This window comes from Monodelphis domestica, chromosome 3 (genome assembly GCF_027887165.1).
Source record: "Monodelphis domestica isolate mMonDom1 chromosome 3, mMonDom1.pri, whole genome shotgun sequence".
Classification (NCBI taxonomy): domain Eukaryota; kingdom Metazoa; phylum Chordata; class Mammalia; order Didelphimorphia; family Didelphidae; genus Monodelphis; species Monodelphis domestica.
In genome coordinates this window covers 34,298,265-34,315,677 of record NC_077229.1, presented here as the reverse complement: position 1 = coordinate 34,315,677, position 17,413 = coordinate 34,298,265, and the positions used below count along the sequence as shown (strand labels likewise).

At 42.0% G+C, this 17,413-nt stretch overlaps 1 protein-coding gene across 6 annotated transcripts in view; it reads right to left on the bottom strand.

The window, feature by feature from the left end:
• NOS1 (nitric oxide synthase 1) overlaps positions 1 to 14,627 on the bottom strand; it is a 269,988-nt gene extending 255,361 nt beyond the window's left edge. For 2 of the 6 annotated variants that reach the window (XM_056821665.1, XM_056821667.1), the window contains exon 1: positions 14,468 to 14,627. The gene's annotated coding sequence lies outside the window, so the exon portion shown is untranslated. Of the gene's footprint in view, positions 1 to 14,201 lie in introns of all 6 variants that reach the window. The other 4 variants (XM_007490314.3, XM_056821668.1, XM_056821666.1 and 1 more) reach the window with 3 other exon arrangements.
• Between the last annotated feature and the right edge of the window lie 2,786 nt (positions 14,628 to 17,413).

The following is a 17,413-nucleotide window of genomic DNA, read 5'->3' as shown; positions in this document are numbered from 1 at the left end:
TTCTCTGTAAAACGAAGTTAATCCTAGTGCTCTCTCCCTCCCTCATGGGATTATTGAGTGGTTCAAAAGAGATAATAGATGTAAGACTTTTTATAAAATTTAAAATTATATGACTATAGACCATAAGTATTTTAAGTTTAAAATTTAATATACAGTAACTCCAAGTATCCTATTTAATAAGATTTATTAATTATCACTAAAACAAAAAGCTCTAGAGTAAAAAGGGAGCCAACTCAGCCATGGTCTGAGAGGCGGAGTTACACACAACCATATACAATACGCAAGCATGCAAGGTGGGAATGAAAGAAGAAAGGGATGCTGGCAGATGTAGTTCAAAGGCACAACATTTCCATTTATACAGTATTCAGTTTACCAATGGAACTGTACAAGACAACTCTAAGACTCTAAGTTGCAGAGAAGGAGCCATTTCTATTGGTAGAGGGAGTTTTCCTCATTGGTAGAGAAGTTTCCTATAATAGGGTAATCACAAGTCTAGTCCCTAACCCTATTAAAGCTAAGGCATTTGGCCATAGGCTAAAGCTTCAACGTTGACCCTATATAAGGTACCCAGACTCCTCTTCCAAATACCTCTTGAGAAAAACCAAGACTAGTGATATTTTAGAGGACATAGAATATTAACTCTATTTTTTCAATCTTTCTGTGAAAGATCATGCATGGCATAGCAATTAAGAGTTAGTCTTGGAGTCAGAAAGATCTGAGTTCAGGATTATATTGTCTTGTATGACCCTGGACAAATCACTTAACTTCTCAGTGCCCCTAGGAGGCTCTATAAAACTAGAAGTTGCAGACTAGAGGCTAATTTACATTGAAAGAGGGATTTGTGTGTGTGTGTGTGTGTGTGTGTGTGACCAATAAGATGGAAGCCTGGACACTTTTTTTTTTCTGATTCTTAAGACCCCTTCAACCTCTTCATAATAAGAATTGTTGGCAAGAGATAAAATAATTTCAGCCATCAAGGACATTAAAAAATCCTAATATGGCAAATGACAATGACAAAGAAAGCTAATCTCTAATCTACCATGCTTCCGCACCAAGATTATATAAACTGACCCATGGTCTTATGGAAGGACTCAACTTTACCTACTTTTACTCCTCTTAGAGCCTTGGAAAATGAAGGCAGAATCCTGTCCTGGCTAGGACAACAAAGTGGCAGTGCTCTGTATTGCACCATAACTCAGCCAGAGAATTGAAGAACAGAGGAAACTGGGACAGGACACATATATCTATTTGGTATTCTACTAAGCTTGAGGAAAAGAGCCTGGCATGCAGCTGGAGTTCCAGTTTACTTGGAAGTTACTTGGGGCAGAGGTCTAATAAATCATGAATTACCTAGCACTGGAGTACACCGGGATAGTTTTGAGGTTCAGCCTTCAGGGAAAGGGAAAGAGTCAAAAAGTGAACCCATAGGGAAAAAAGATAAGAAAAAAAAAGCTGGAGAAATTAGATTTTGAACATAAACAAATAAGGCAACATGGAACATATTACTAACAAAAAGAAATGTGGCTGAAGTCAGACCAGCTAAAAAAAGCCCAGATATCTATGAACAACTATTTCAAGATAAAGGAAAATGAATCAATTCCTTTGAGATGGAGGACCCTGTGGATTTCCAAGAAAGCATGGAAACACAGAATGATGTTTCCTAAATGATTTAAAAGAGAAGAATTTTGAAAGCAGAATTTATGATCTGTACAGCAAGAATAATTGGCAGGATAGAAAGACTTGAATCCTTGGTGCCATGTCTCACCAATGAAACAAAAAAGACAATAACTGACTGAGAAGGCAAATACAGAAGTGGAGGATAATCAAAAAGAAGAGAAGCAAAAAGTAATAATGTCAAAAGAAAATATGACTTCCACACAAGCAAAACAGATTGACACAAATACAGGATCTGTAAAGACAATTTAAGGATTATAGGCTACCAGAAGAACACAATAAACCAAAAAATCTGAACACCACAATGCAAGAAATAATACAAGAAAACCACCCAGAATTTCTGAACACAAAAAACAAAATGCCAAATTAAAGAATCCTTAGAGTTCAATTAAAAAATTGTGCAGTGAACTCCGGAACGCATATTTGTTAAATTGAACAATTCCAATGATAAACAACAAAGTCTTCAAGTGACCAGGATCTTAAAATATAAAAGAAAGGGCATTTGAATAACACAAGACTATTGTGCATATACTAGAAAATGTAAGAAGCCATGAAATAATGTCAAGATACAACCTAAAGAAAATTAATATTAAATTATATTATTTATTCTAATATTTCTACGTGAAAAGCATTCTCCCTTTTGCCTTTCAAGACCAGACTGAAACAGCCAGGTTCTATGCTATCAAACTGGGCTGAGACCTTCTGTTTTTTTTTTTGTTAAGACCTTGATAAGATTAAAGGCATTTGAAGGCTAGACTGGTCAGTCATGTTGAGCTTTGTCCTATTTGAAAGTAAAATGGGTTGGTCGCATTTTCCCTGGCTAATGAACTTTCAGGGTGGGTCTGGCATTTTCCTTATTTAGATAAAGATCCATCTCACCTGTAAAGAAGTAATAAGGCAGGAGTTGAGGTCTCTAAGTCCATTTGCTCCTTTGAAATATCCACCAATGGGGACTACCACTAGGTCTAAGGGACAAACTGTTAGTTTAGTCAGAAAGAGGATACAGCTTTCTATAAAAGCAAAAGTCAGGCTGGAATGGCCATCTTTTTTGCTTAGGAAGCAGGTGAAAGATCCATTCTTTGTTAGCAGACACATGAATCTATTAATTATTATTAACATTTAATTAACATTCAATGTTATTCTCAGGGAAATGGCCTCATACTGGTTAAAATATGGGTACTTCAAACCCAAGGTGACCTACTCTGCAAACCTTAGCCTAACCAAATAAAAAAAAAAAGATAGATGTTCAATCAAAAAGAGGTGTTCAAGGTATCCCTTGAAAGAAAACCCCAGGAGGAAGAAAACCTATTTAAAGGTTTTGAACATAAATAGATAAGCCAACAGGGAATATATTCACATCCAAAGGAAACTTGGCCTCCAGATCAGCTAAAAGATTCCAGAATTCTCTGACCAAATATTGCAAGACAAAGGAAAATGAATCAACATTTGGAACAATGCTGAGGAGGACACTGTGGATTGCAGAGCAAGATGTTCCCGAATGATTTAAAAGAAAAGATTGCTTATCAATTTGTTTGCTTTGCAAACAGCCCAAACAACAGACATACAAGAAAAGCAGAAATTATTTCCTCACTGAGTCACCTACATCAATGATATCTATCTATCACCTTCCTTTAAACTCTTCCAGAACTCAGCTCTATGCAAACATGATCTCTTCTGACCCAAGCCAATGTCCTACTTTTCTCTTCATTCAGGGTTCAATAATTACAGATTAGGGGAAGCCTTCCTTGCTACACTTCTGCTATCAGTGTTCTTTCCTTCTATGAACTGGTGTGTGTTCAATCATTTCAGTCATGTCTGACTCTTTGTGACCTCATTTGACAAAGATACTGGAGTGGTTTGTCTTCTCCAGTTCATTTCACATATGAGGAAACTGAGGCCAAAAGGCTGAAGTGACCTGCCCAGGGTCACACAGCTAGTAAATGCCTGAGACCAAATTTCAACTCAGGAAGAGGAGTCTTCCTGACTCCGGACCTAAGGTGCCACCTAGCTCTACAAATGTCCTTGTTTTAATTCATCTGTGAACATACTCTGGGAGCCACAGAGGAAGTACTTTGATAAACTGAGGAATTTCCAGAGAAGGCAACTAGGATGGTGAAGAGCCTTGAGTTCAAGTTCTATAAGGGTTGACTGAAAAAGCTGGGCATATTTAGAGATGAGAAAAGAAGATTTGGGGGTGTGTGTGAGAGTTATCTTCAAGTATTTGCACTCTTGTCCTAGGGTGGAAGAATCAGACCTATTTTGCTTGGCCCCAGAGGTCAGAACTAATTGGAAATTTTAGGTTATATATAGGTACAGACTTCTAATTATCAGAGTTGTATAGGAATGGATAGACTGCCTTTACAAGTGGTAGACACCTCTTAACTGGAGCTCTTTATGCAAAGTCTGTATGGCTCCTTGGCAAGGGTGTTGGAGAGGAAATGTTGACTTAGCTATGGGTTCAGCAGGGTAGCCTCTGAGCCCCCTTCCAGCTCTGAGAGTCTGTTGCTTCTTCCTGGAAGGGCTTGGATGCTTCCAGTTCAGGAGCTAAGCTATCTCCTTCCCTTCCCTGCCTCAACCCCTCCTCCCTCCCCGTGCTTGCCTTGCCAGCAGATGAGCACTCAGTAGGGAGGCTGGAGGGGCCAGACTGCAACCCTGTGGGGAGGCAGGGGGAGGCAGGGAAAGAGGAGGAAAGAAGACATGTCAGTGCTTGTCTGAGTCGCTCCAGAAAACTCCAATCTCTACCTGTACAGAGTCAGGACAGGAATAGCATGGATCACCCAGCACCCCTTGAGCTAAAGTGGATGGATGTCTACAGTTCAGCATCTCAGTTTCTCATCCATCCTTCTGGTCATCCCCTCCTCTGGCCAACAAAGGAAAATAAAAATAAATCACTGGATGACTCTCCTTCTAACTCCCTTTTCTTAAAGGAACCTTGTCAATCACCCCCTCGTTCTGTAGTGATGATGTTTCAGAAGCTATGCACTATTGATCAAAGTCACAGAATTGAATTGGAATCAACCAAAGAGCATTTATTAAACAACTACTGTGTGCCAGGCACTATGCTAAGCTCTAGGGACACAAAGACAAAAATGAAATTATTCTTGCTTACATTCCATAAAGGGAGATGTCATGTACATACACATGTATATGTAAATATACATATATGTATGTATATGTGTTCTTATGTAAAGAATATATTAACCTCTGCCTGACAAAGTTTCCCTTACATAATGCACTTAACATGACATCATCCAGGCTTGCCTTAAAGACCTTCAGTGAGGGGAAACCCACTATCTCTTCAGGCAGTCCACTCTACTTTGGGACAGCTCTCTTGTTAACAAGTTTTTCTTGACATCTAGACTAAGTTTATCTCTGTCATTTCCACCTGATGCTTCAGATTCTGTCTTCTGGAGTCAACTAGAATAGTCTAAATCTTCTATATGACAGTACTTGAGAACTATTATCATATGCTCTAGTCTTCTTGTCCCGAAGCTAAACATTCCCAGTTTTTTCAACCTATCTTTACATGGCATGTCTTCCTCTGGTTTGCTCTACAGCAGTGATGGTGAACCTTTTAGAGGGGTAGGTGATGTCCTCGGGCACACGTGGAGAGGGGATGGGGAGTAGTCTGGCCCTGTATCCCTCTGGCTTTCTAGTAATGAACGATGGAGAACTCTGTGCTGGGGCAATGGTGGGCATTCCCAAAGAGAGGGCTCTAAGTGCCCCCCTCTGGCACACGTGCCATAGATTTGCCACCACGGGCTTTACAGTATATGAACATTCTTCTTAAACTGTGATGCTCAAAAGTGAACAGAAAGGTACCTGAACAACCAAGGTGAGAGTAGGGCTATCACCTTATTTTTGGAAGCTAAGCTTCTGACCAAATATAATAAATAGTTTCCCATTGTCTCTAAAAGCAAAGCTCAAAGTCATTTCTTTCAATATTCAATGACCTCTTTAATCTGCTTCTACCTTATCTTATGGATCTTCATTACACCACTCCCTTTCACACATCTAGTCAATTTATTAACAAGCCCCTGATTCAGTGCAGATCCCTGTTTATGCAAATGTATGCCATGTTTTATCTCTCTATCCCTTATAATAAATACATGTAAGCAAGCATTTAACAAATGTGGAATTAGATCAAATTCATTTAATCTGACTGATTTGGTTACTACTTCTTTACATGCCTCAAGTGCCTCTCTCTCACAGATGTCTCGACTCCATCTTCCACATGCTTTTTGCTACTGCCTTCTCCTTCACTCGTGTCTCACATGAAGAGATGGCCTTTCATACGAAGGCCAGCCTCTCTCCCCCTGCAGGAGTGGTCCCATTCCCTTTCCCCTTCCCTGATTCCTCCAAGAGATTTTCCCCCTCTATTATCTCCACTTTCTCACTAATCTCCAATCTCTTCCTATCTATTGGCGGTTTTCCTATTGCCTATGAACATGCCTATTCTTCCTTTGTCTACAAAGAACCCTGACTTGACCCATCCATTCCCACCAGCCATCATTCCATTTCTTTCTTCCTTTTCATTGCTATATTTCTGGAGAAGACCACAGACAAGAGTTGCTTATAGTTCCTTTCTTTCTCACTCTTTTCTTAACTCTCTGTAGTTTGGTTTCTAATCTCTCCAAGGAATCTGCTTTCTCCAAAGATAAGAATGATTTTTTTACTTGCCAAATCACCTTTTCGCAATCCTTATCACCTTGACCTCTCTGCTGCCTTTGACACAGTTGCTCCTCTCCTGGATATTCTCTTCTTATTCTCTTCTGGCTCTCCTTCTCAGTCTTCTTTGATAGATCTTCATCCAGGTCATGACAAACACGAGTATGCCGTAGGGTTCTATCCTGGGCCCTCTTCACTTCTCCTTTTATACTACCTCTATTGATCTTATCATCCCCCTTGGATCCAGTGGTGATTTCTGTGCTGATGATTTTTACCATATCGATTTATCCCAATCTCTTCTCAGATTCACATCGCCAATTGCCTACTGGGGTGACTAGATGTCCTACAGACATCTTCAGCTCACCTCCCAAACTGGACTCATTATCTCTCTTCCCACTCCCTAACCCCTTCCTAATTTCTCTGTTACTGTTGAGGGAACTACCATTTTCCCCATCACCGAGGCTCATTAGTTAGGGGTTATCCTCAGTGCCTCACTGTCTCACTGCTCATTGCCAAATGAAGTTCTGTTGATTCTACTTGAGCAATATTCCTCACATATGCCCCTTTCTCTTCTTTAACACTGACCCTGCTACCCCCATGGTCTAGACCTTCATTGCCTCATACTAGATCATTGTAATAGCTGTGAGGAGTGGTCAGCCAGCCTCAAATTTCTCCCTATTCCAGTCCATCCTCCATTCAGCCTCTAAAGTGATTTTCCTAAAACAGAGATCCAATTATTCCATCTTCAGTAAATTCCAGGAATTCTTTATCACTTCCAGTATCAACTTTAAAACCCTCTTTGTGTCTCTGATAAATGATCTTTCCCAGAAGGATGCCTCTGTTTCTCTTCCTGGTCTTCTCCAAACAATGTGGCTGCTTTGCTTATATACCATCCTACTCTCCCAATTTCTAACCCGAACCTTCTTTTATTTGTCACTTTTCCTTTTTAGACCATCAGTTCCATGAGGGCAAAGATTGTTTTGTTTTCTTATATTTTATACCCAGTACTTAGCACAGTGCCTGGCACATGGTAAGTATTTTTTGGTTAATTCATTGGCTAGCTCAGTTAATTCACGATTGATTGACTCATTCATTAATTCTGCCGGGTCGGTGGGACCACAAGGGGTATGAAAGTGAGTAAAATGTAGTAACAGCTAGAAAGTAGGTCGAGGTCAGGTTGAGAAGGGCTTGGAAAAGCGAAAGTGTGGAGTTTCCATTTGAACCTAGAGATAACAGGGGACTGTTGAGTATACTGAATAGTAGAGAGACATGGTCAGACTTGAGCTCTAAGAAAACACTAAATGGTTTCTGGATTGAACTGAATTGACTCCATAATTTAATGACCAGAGACTTCCAGACTCCACACAAAGGCTTTGATGGACCTAACTCACTATTAAGGAAGGCTGGGTCTATCAAATGGAAGTCCCATAATATAATCGCTCAAATAGTTGTGTGGGCACAGAAAAAGCTCTAATTGTGTGCATTAGAATGCCTGATGTGAGCTCCAAGATTGGGAGTCAATACAGCGTGAGGAAGAAAGGACTGCAGTCTGCCAGATTCTATATTAATTTCTGTAATACACAGGTGGGTGTATCTCCATCATGCTCTTGGCCTTGCTTTGGGATGTGGATGGAGAGAGGAGAGACACGGCAATAAAGAAGTAATGTTTCAAGAAGCACTACTAAAGTGGCATGGATTTCCCCAGGAGGTAGTGAGTTCCCTTCCAAAGTCCCCCCCACCCCCTTTGAAAGAAGAATTAATACAAGCTCTGCTTTCACCAGTGAGGGACCTTAAAGGTCAGAATACCCAGCCCATAATAAGTAAAAGCTTAACATACTTTAGAATTCTTTTTTCAAGAGGAGCAAAATGGGCTTGACTATAGCCATGTCTATGTGCATCTTTCTCTCTTTATATATAGACTAAATATATGTATGTACGTATGGAGAGAGAGAGAGAGAGAAAGAGAGAGAGAGAGAGAGAGAGAGAGAGAGAGAGAGAGAGAGAGAGAGAGAGAGAGAGAGAGAGAGAGGAGAGAAAGAAGAAAGAGAAGAGAGAAGAGGAAGAGAGAGAGAGAAAAGAGGAGAGAGCAAGCAAAAGAGGGAGTGAGAGGGAGAAAGAATGAGAGAGACAGAGAAAGAGAGAGAAAGAGAGAGAGAGAAAAGAGGAGAGAGAAAGATGAGAGAAAGAGAAGAGAAAGAGAGCAAGCAAGAGAGGGAGGGAGAGGGAGGGAGAGGGAGAGAGAAGGAGAGAGACAAAGAAAGAGAGAGAGAAAGATAGATAGAGACAGAGAGAGACAGAGAGAGAGAGAGAGAGAGAGAGAGAGAGAGAGAGAGAGAGAGAGAGAGAGAGAGAGAGAGAGAGAGAGAGAGAGAAGGAAGGAGGGAAGGAGGGAGGGAGGAGAGAAACCATGTCCACTAGTTGCCATTTGGTTTGATTTCATAGCATGGAAAAGAGAACTAACTAACTTGTGGTTGATTTCAGGGAGATTATTCCCTTTTAGCACAAAGTCAGCAGTCTAACTGCACTAGATAATAGACTTGTTGGTAGGCAGAGGCAGGCCCTACCCAGCAACTGCAATCAAGCTTTTTGAGAAGTTCTTATCCCCACTTCTCTCTCATTCTTTGGTCTCCTGTGACCCAGGGAAATCCAGAAAGCTCTCTTCCAAGGTTCTATATTGCTCAACAGAACAGGTGAATTCCAACTATGTTGGCCTCTTAACTCTAAATGAAACAATCCTATAATAAAGCCTTATAGCATGAGACCACCCAGTCTGTCTTGGTGTTGGGGCTCGTGACAAAACAGGTCCAGGGGAATGAGGTCGGCATTTTTAAAAAGTCCATTCTTGAGTCAAGGCAGGAGGTGGCCCAATCCTTTTTTTTTTTTCAAGTTCTTGGGTTATAATAAATATATTTGTTTATTAAATGAACTCAGACTAGAGGTACCCAAAGGAAAAAAATTCTACACCCAATATTTGTTGTTCAGTCATTTCAGCTGATTCTTTGTGACTCCAGTTTGGGTTTTTTTTGGCAAAGATCCTGGAATAGTTTGCCATTTCCTTCTCTGGCTCATTTTACAGGTGGGGAAACTGAGGCAAACAAGATTGAGTGACTTGCCCAGGGTCACACAATTAATAAGTCTCTGAGGCCAGGGAAATGAGTCTTCCTGATTCCAGATGGGGTGCTCTACACAGTTGCACTTAAGATGAAGAGAATAGATATTAAACAGTTGCAGAGAAAACACGGACCCCTGCCAAATGACCCTCAGTTGACACAGAATGAGGTGCTAAATTCAACCACTGCACATCATGCCCCTTTCCTATCTAAACTGTTGACATGCCTCAAATCCATGAGTGGGAGCTAAGACATACCTATCTGGTGTGCATTCCCACAGCCTCCCAGTGACACACACTCCCTCCCTTTCTAGCGTCCATGCTGTAACCAATGGCCAGAATGTGCTCTTGAAGTTCACGTGGGTCAATCAGGCCAGGAAACTTCAAAATAATTGATTTTTTCTTACTTTTAAAAATGCTTTTATATTGTTATCTTAACAGACACAAACATTTCAGTGGGGAACGAAGGGAAAAGAATGATATAAGAAACTGTAAAAAGTTACATAGTTTAAGATTTGGTATAGTAATGTTTACATGTGTGTATACAACATACAAGAAAATTACATATACATACAGGTATATATGCACATGTATAGTTCTACATGCATATATATTTGTTTAAATGTGTGTGTGATTTTATACGATGGTAGCAAAACTGCCTTAATTGTTTGTGCCAGTTTCTATACCTTTTCTCCTTCTATTCATTTAGCAAATGTTTTATTGATACTCTGCTTTTTTCTTCTTTTATATCTATCACTCTCTTTTATATCTATATTTATATCTATCACTATCAGCTCCTGGTAGGGGAATAATAGACTAGAGATACAGAAGGAGCTATGCGTACAATTCTATTTAATACACCTTTCTTGTATCTAATCGGTGTTAAAGCTCTGTTCTAGGTGTTAGAGATAAGTGCGTGAATGAAAAAGAATTCCTTAAGCAATAGGATGGATGGATAAATAAAGGAATGAATAAAAATATATAAAGGGCTTATTCTGTTTCAGGCATGTCACTAAACACCGGGCATAAGAAATACAAAATATATAGGTTCTATAATTTTATATATAGTTTTTGTCATTCCTGTCTTTAGAAAAACATTCCAATTTTGTTATTGTTGTTGTGATGTAGGTTTTTCAGTCATGTCTGACTCTCCATAGTTCACTTAGGGTTTTATTGGCAGAGATACTGGACTGGTTTGCCATTTTCTTCTCCAGCTCATTTTACATCTGAGGAAACTGAGGCCAACAGAGTTAAATGACTTGCCCAGGGTGGCAAGTCTGACTCTCCATAGTCCACTTGGGGTTCTATTGGCAGAGATACTGGACTGGTTTGCCATTTTCTTCTCCAGCTCATTTTACAGCTGAGGAAACTGAGGCCAACAGAGTTACATGTCTTGCCCAGGGTGGCAAGTCTGACTCTCCATAGCCTACTTGGGGTTCTATTGGCAGAGATACTGGACTGGTTTGCCATTTTCTTCTCCAGCTCATTTTACATCTGAGGAAACTGAGGCCAACAGAGTTACATGTCTTGCCCAGGGTGGCAAGTCTGACTCTCCATAGTCCACTTGGGGTTCTATTGGCAGAGATACTGGACTGGTTCACCATTTTCTTCTCCAGTTCATTTTACATCTGAGGAAACTGAGGCCAACAGAGTTAAATGACTTGCCCAGGGTGGCACAGGGAGGAAGTGTCTAAGGTCAGACTTGAACTTAGATCTTCCTGCCTCAAAGTCCAGCGTTTTATCTGCTATATTACGTAGCTGCCCACCTTCTAATATTATATATGGCAAGTTATTATCACTGATGACATGACATTCAGAATCCTTGTGAGTCCCCAGAGTCCTCACAAGAATTCTGATGGCCATTTTAGTGGCAGTAGTAACATGCAAAGATGAAAGGCATTAACTCTGCTGTGGAGGGAGGAGTTGATGGTCAACTGCAGATGTTTATATTCACATTTCAAGCTGTGATAAATATCTGACGTGGCCTGGTTAAACTGTGCTCCTTCCTTCCAAAGAGAGGAGGAGGGAATGTGTGGACAACCCCAGCTAGACTGACTGATGAGCCTGTGCTCTGAGCCAAAGGAAGTTTAGCAAGCAAGCCCTGTATTCTTCTCTGGCACATTCAGTATTGCCATTTTCAAAGGTGGCTAGGGTCTACTTGTTCTATATGAGTGCATTTAAAAAAACAAAACCTTATCTTCTGTCTTATTATCAATTCTTAGGCAGAAAAGAGGTAAGGGCTAGACAATTGGGGTTAAGTGACTTGCTCAGGGTCTCATGGCTAGAAAGTATCAGAGGTCAGGTTCAAACCCAGGTCCTTCCAATTCAAGGCTTGGCAATCCATCTATTATGCTACCTAGCTGCCCCTATACAGGTGCCATTTGTTAAGGGCACCAGCACCCTTCAGCTATTTCTAGGTCAAATCTTGGTGGTCATCAAAAAGAATATTAAACAGATATACAGAAGAAAATGACAACAAAGTCTAGAAAGAGACCCAAAGCCAATAGAGCAATCTTAAATTAAAAAAATCTTTCTTAAATATAAAATGTATCTAAAAAAATACCATAAACATAAGTGCATGGTTTCATACACACTCCTTTTTTTGTCTTTTTTTGTGAATTGACATGTGTAATTGGTATTGAAAAAGTCAACAACTGGGACAGGAATATGGCCTGGATCTCTGGATCATTGGCTTATATAAGGTCCTGCCTGGAGAGAAAACTCCATCTATCAATGGGGGTCAGCACCTCTTGTCTTAGAGTTACCTAGAACACTGAAAGGCTGAATGACTTGCCTTTTGCTCCCCAATGTGCCAGAAGCAAGACTTGAACTCAGCTTTTCTTGCTCTTGGCTATCTATGTATTATGTGAAATGGTTATGAAAACTATCCCCCCCCAGCCACCACCACCCCCCCATACATACAGATCCTAACCTGCTGAGGCCACTAAAAACCAGTCTGTTGGGTTCTGAGTAGGGCTGGTTATCTGGAGTTATCTCCCCAGTCTGTTTTATCTCTGGATGAGGGCCAATAGCAAGACACGGGGAGTTGGTACAGAAGGTACACTTCCTTGTGATAAATATCTGATGTTTGTCCCCCTAGATCAGTTTGTATCCTATCAGTAAACCCTTGTCTTTAGAAATCAAGTGAGTGTGACGCTCCCTTTCTGTTCCTCCAAATCCAGGTTGGTCAAGGGGAGTCATCTTTACTTAACACATCCCAAGTCCCAAACATGCATGCATAGGATCAGAGAGAGAAAGCCATTTTCTAACTCTCACTTTGTTGTTGTTGAGGCCTTTTTAGTTGTATCCAAAGCTTTGTGACCCCATTTGATTTTTTTTTCTGGCAATTTCCTTCTCCAGCTCATCTTACAGATGAGGAAACTGAGGCAGACAGCATTTTCTTATCAAGGATACCGGGCTGGTTTGCTATTTCCTTCTCCAGATTATCTTACAGATGAGGAAACTGAGGCAGACTGTTTTCTTATCAAAGATACTGGATCAATGAGCTATTTCCTTCTCCAGCTCATATTATAGATGAAGAAACTGAGGCAGGCAGCATTTTCTTATCAAAGATGCTGGACTGGTTTGCCATTTCCTTCTCCAGCTCATCTTACAGATGAGGAAACTGAGGGAGACAGTGTTTTATGTTTTTATCAAAGATACTGGACTGGCTTGCCATTTCCTTCTCCAGTTCATTTTACAGATGAGGAAACTGGAGCAAACAGGGTTAAATGACTTGCCCAGGGGCATAAGGCTAGTATGTGTCTGAGGCTGGATTTGAACTCAGTGAAGATTTCTTCCTGATGGGTATTCTGCCTGCTGTGCCACCTAGCTGCCCAACCCCCTCACTAAAGGCAGCCAATGATCAGTCAGCTGATCAATCAATGAACATTTATTAAGCATGTCATGACGCTGTGCTAAACCCACATTTTCATGGAACCATGCAAACAATCATTCAACCTCTCTTTGAAGATCTCCATCTCTCCAGAAGCCCCATTCTGCTGTGGGACGGCTCTTATGACAAGGGACTTTTTCCTGCCTCTATCTCCCTCTTTGCCACTTGCTTCCCATACCCTTGGGTCTGCCCTCGGGGGCCACTCCTCCAAGGGACAAAGGAGGGACTCCCAGCTCATGAGAGTCAAGAAGTGGGGCTGGAACCCGGGCCTATGGATTCCTGCTCTCTTTCTGATCACCAGTTTCAGCCCGAGCCTACTTTTGGCACCCAGATCTCATCTTCTGCCTTGCACCAGGGAGGGATTTAAAGGCAATCATGCACTGAAACTTCACTCATAAAAGACCCGTTTGTTCATCAAACAAACCGAGGGGGATGGAAAACGGCCCATTTTGAGCCGGGCCCCTGAGAACCAAAAGAACCTCCCTGGTGCAAAAGAACCTCTAGCAGATTAGACGACCAGCACGAAGCCATTCCTGGGAGGGAAATTGGGCTGGTTTGGAGCGCCCTCCGAACACCCTGTTCTGCCCAAGGGGCTTTCCTGCTTCTGCACCCATTCCCTCGCCATACCGCCTTTTCTGCCCTGCTCCCAATCCGGCGTGGTCCATTCAGGGTGTTCCTTCAGTTCCCCTCTTCACGAGGTCCCGGGAAGCCAGACTTGCCGCCCAAGTTCACCAGTGGCCCTCCGTGCCCTCCGCCCTGGGGCCCAGCCTCAACCCGGCCTCTGGTGAGCTGGGGGCACGAATGACTGCCAGCCGGGGGCTCCCCCCAGCCAGGACCCAAGCCCACGGTACTCACGGGATCCCGGAGACTTCGCATTCCAGCCTCACTCCCTGCCGGCCCCCACAGGAGCTCTAGAGCGGCAATTAATCCGCCAGGAACCTGATTCAGCCCTCACCAGCAGTGTGACTGGGAATGAATTAGGATTAATTGACACGGGTTGGCCCCTCCCCACCCCCAGCCCGGGGAAAGGCTGGGGAGGGCTCCAGGGCTCCAGAGGCAGAGCCCCAAGGGAAGGGAGGGAGAGGAGGGAAGGGGAAGGAAGAGAGAGAAAGGACACTCACCCAGGCCGGGCTGGGGCTCCCCTTGGCCAGGCTGGAGAGGCAGAGATTTCCCTGCTGCTGCCACCTCCCGCTCAGCCGCATCCCGTAAGTGCTGGGGCCCCTTCCTCCAGGCTGACCTTTCTTCCATTTCAGAACCCTTGCTGGGAGCTTGTGGCTCGGGTTTCCTCTGGGGGACCTGGCTTGGCTGTGGGAGGACACACATTGGACTCGTCCTGGCCTTGAATTTCTTGCCTGGGCCAGGCTGAGTTGTGTCTGCTGGTGGCAGCGCCAAGAGGCTTCTGGCTCCTGTGGGAGGGGGACCTGAGACGCTCAGCACCACCGGGGGCCAACCTCACGTGCTGTGGGAGGATGCTGGGAGACCCCGCGGAGCCCAGGCTGGACTGGGTCAGAAGGAGAAAAGCTGAAAGGCTAACCTAGCTCATCCCAGCCCTACCTTCATGTTGAATCAATATCCACAAACACCCTGAAGGCTGCCTTTCAGTGGGATATTGGAGGAAACACGACCAGATCTGAAGTCAGAGGACCTGAGAGCAAATTCTAGTTTTGATGCTTACCAGCTGTAGTATTATTACATTAGAATGAGCTGGATAGAATGTTGGGCCAGAGGTCAGGAAGATCTGAATTCAAATCTTGCCCCAGACATTTACTAGCTCTATGACCCCAGACTAGTCACTGAACTCCAATTTGCCTCTCTAATCTCATCTGTAAAATGGGTATCATAATATGGGGGAAGGGGGCAGCTAAATGGCTCAGTGGATTGAGAACCAGGCCTAGAGATGGGAGGTTCTAGGTTTAAATGTGACCTCAGACACTTCCTAGCTAGGCAAGCCTAGCCCTGTTACCTAGCCCTTATCACTCTTGTGCCTTAAAGCCAATATTTGTTCTAAGATAGAAAGTTAGGATTAAAAAAATAATAATATCACTTACTTCCCAGGGTTATTGTTTTTTGAAGTTATCATTTATTATATCTATAACATAATGTATAACATTATAACAACATATATGACTTGTTACAAATATAGAATAAATTATACATGTATATATTTTAATATTAATTTATTTTATATGTTTGTTTTATTTATATATTTTATATATTTATTTTATTTTTATAGAATGTGTAATACCAGAATTTCTAAAAAGAAAGATATTTATATATTATTATATGCATTTATTCATAAATAAAAATTTACATATGTTTATCCAAAAGAAACAAATTCTCAATCTTTTTTCTCCCTCCTTCCTCCAGGGGTTATCATGAGAATCAAACGAGATAATATTTGTAAAGCATTTTGTAGACCTTAAGGTGCTCTATAAGTGTTAACTATTATTACAGAAGAGAAAACCAAGGCCCACAGAGAGGAAAGAACTTGGTCTAGGCAATACAGTTAAGTAAATGTCTAAAGAAGGATTTGAACCTTCATTTGAACCTCCTCTGTCTTCCTTCTTCAGGTTGGGAACAGTCTTCTCTATTTCGATCCCACAACCAGCCCCTGAATCTATACTGTTAACAGCCAGTCTCCCTATGCCCAATCCCCCTTTCCATGTGCCCTAATCTCTGTTACTCTCCTACCCCAGTCTCACCCTCTTCTACAAAGTCTCCCCCAACTACTCCAGCCACTGGGGAGCTCCCCTTCTTGGTCCTACTCTTTCTCTTTCTGGTCCTGTTCCTTTTTGCTGCCCCTTTCCCTCATCTGGAATTCACCCACCCCTACTTTGCCAGCCTAAAATATTGCTGTCCTGTGTCCCATCCTTACAGGACATAAGGGGTGAGTTAGATCATCTGACATGCCTCCATGCCACATGTAAAATGGCAATAATAAAGGAGTCAGATGAGAGACCATCGCTTTAGAACTGGAAGTCATCTATATCCACCCCGACCTTGTCATTTTACAGATGAGGAAACTGAGGCTCATCGAGGTTAGATGACTTGTTCAGGGTCATACAACTAGTAAGTATCTCCGTTGGGATTCCAACTCTGGGGGAGCAGAAATCAACAGTCTGTTGAATTGGAATCAGAGGACCTAAGTTGACTCTGAGCAAGTTAATGCCCTCTCTGAGTATTGGATTCTCCATTTTAAAATGAAAGGATGATCTAAATGATATTGAAGGTTTCTTCTATTTCTGAATCTATAATCCTGTAATCAGGAGTAGCTACAGCTGATTTGAGTGATAGGTGAGATGAAACAGGTAAAGGATTTGCCAAATTTAAGGTGCTTCATAAAGGCCAATTATTAACTCCCATTCAGGTGCATTTTTTTTTTAAACTGGGTCTTCTTATCTGTTCCAGGATGGAACACAACAACCATTTACTGGCCCAATTCCGATCCTGATCAGTAGATAACTTATATTTGTTGTTACAGTTTAATCATTTTCAGTAATGTCCGACTCTTTGTAATCCAATTTAGGGCTTTCTTGGCAAAGATAACTGGAATGGTTTGCCATGTCCTTTTCCAGTTCATTTTATAGATGAGGAAACTGAGGCAAACAGGGTGGAATGACTTGCCCATTGGCAAAGATACTGGAGAGGTTTGCTTTGTTCTTCTCCAGCTTATTTTACAGATGAAGAAATTGAGGCAAACAGGGTGGAATGACTTGCCCATTGGCAAAGATACTGGAGAGGTTTGCTTTGTTCTTCTCCAGCTTATTTTACAGATGAAGAAATTGAGGCAAACAGGGTAGAATGACTTGCCCATTGGGTGTTTTCTTGGCAAAGATACTGGAGAGGTTTGCCATGTTCTTCTCCAGCTTATTTTACAGATGAAGAAATTGAGGCAAACAGGGTGGAATGACTTGTGCATTTGGTGTTTTCTTGGCAAAGATACTTGAGAGGTTTGCCATGTTCTTCTCCAGCTCATTTTACAGATGAGGAAACTGAGGCAAAATAAGGTTAAGTGATTTTCCCAGTGTCACGGAGTTATTAAGTGCCTGAGGCCAGATTTAAACTCA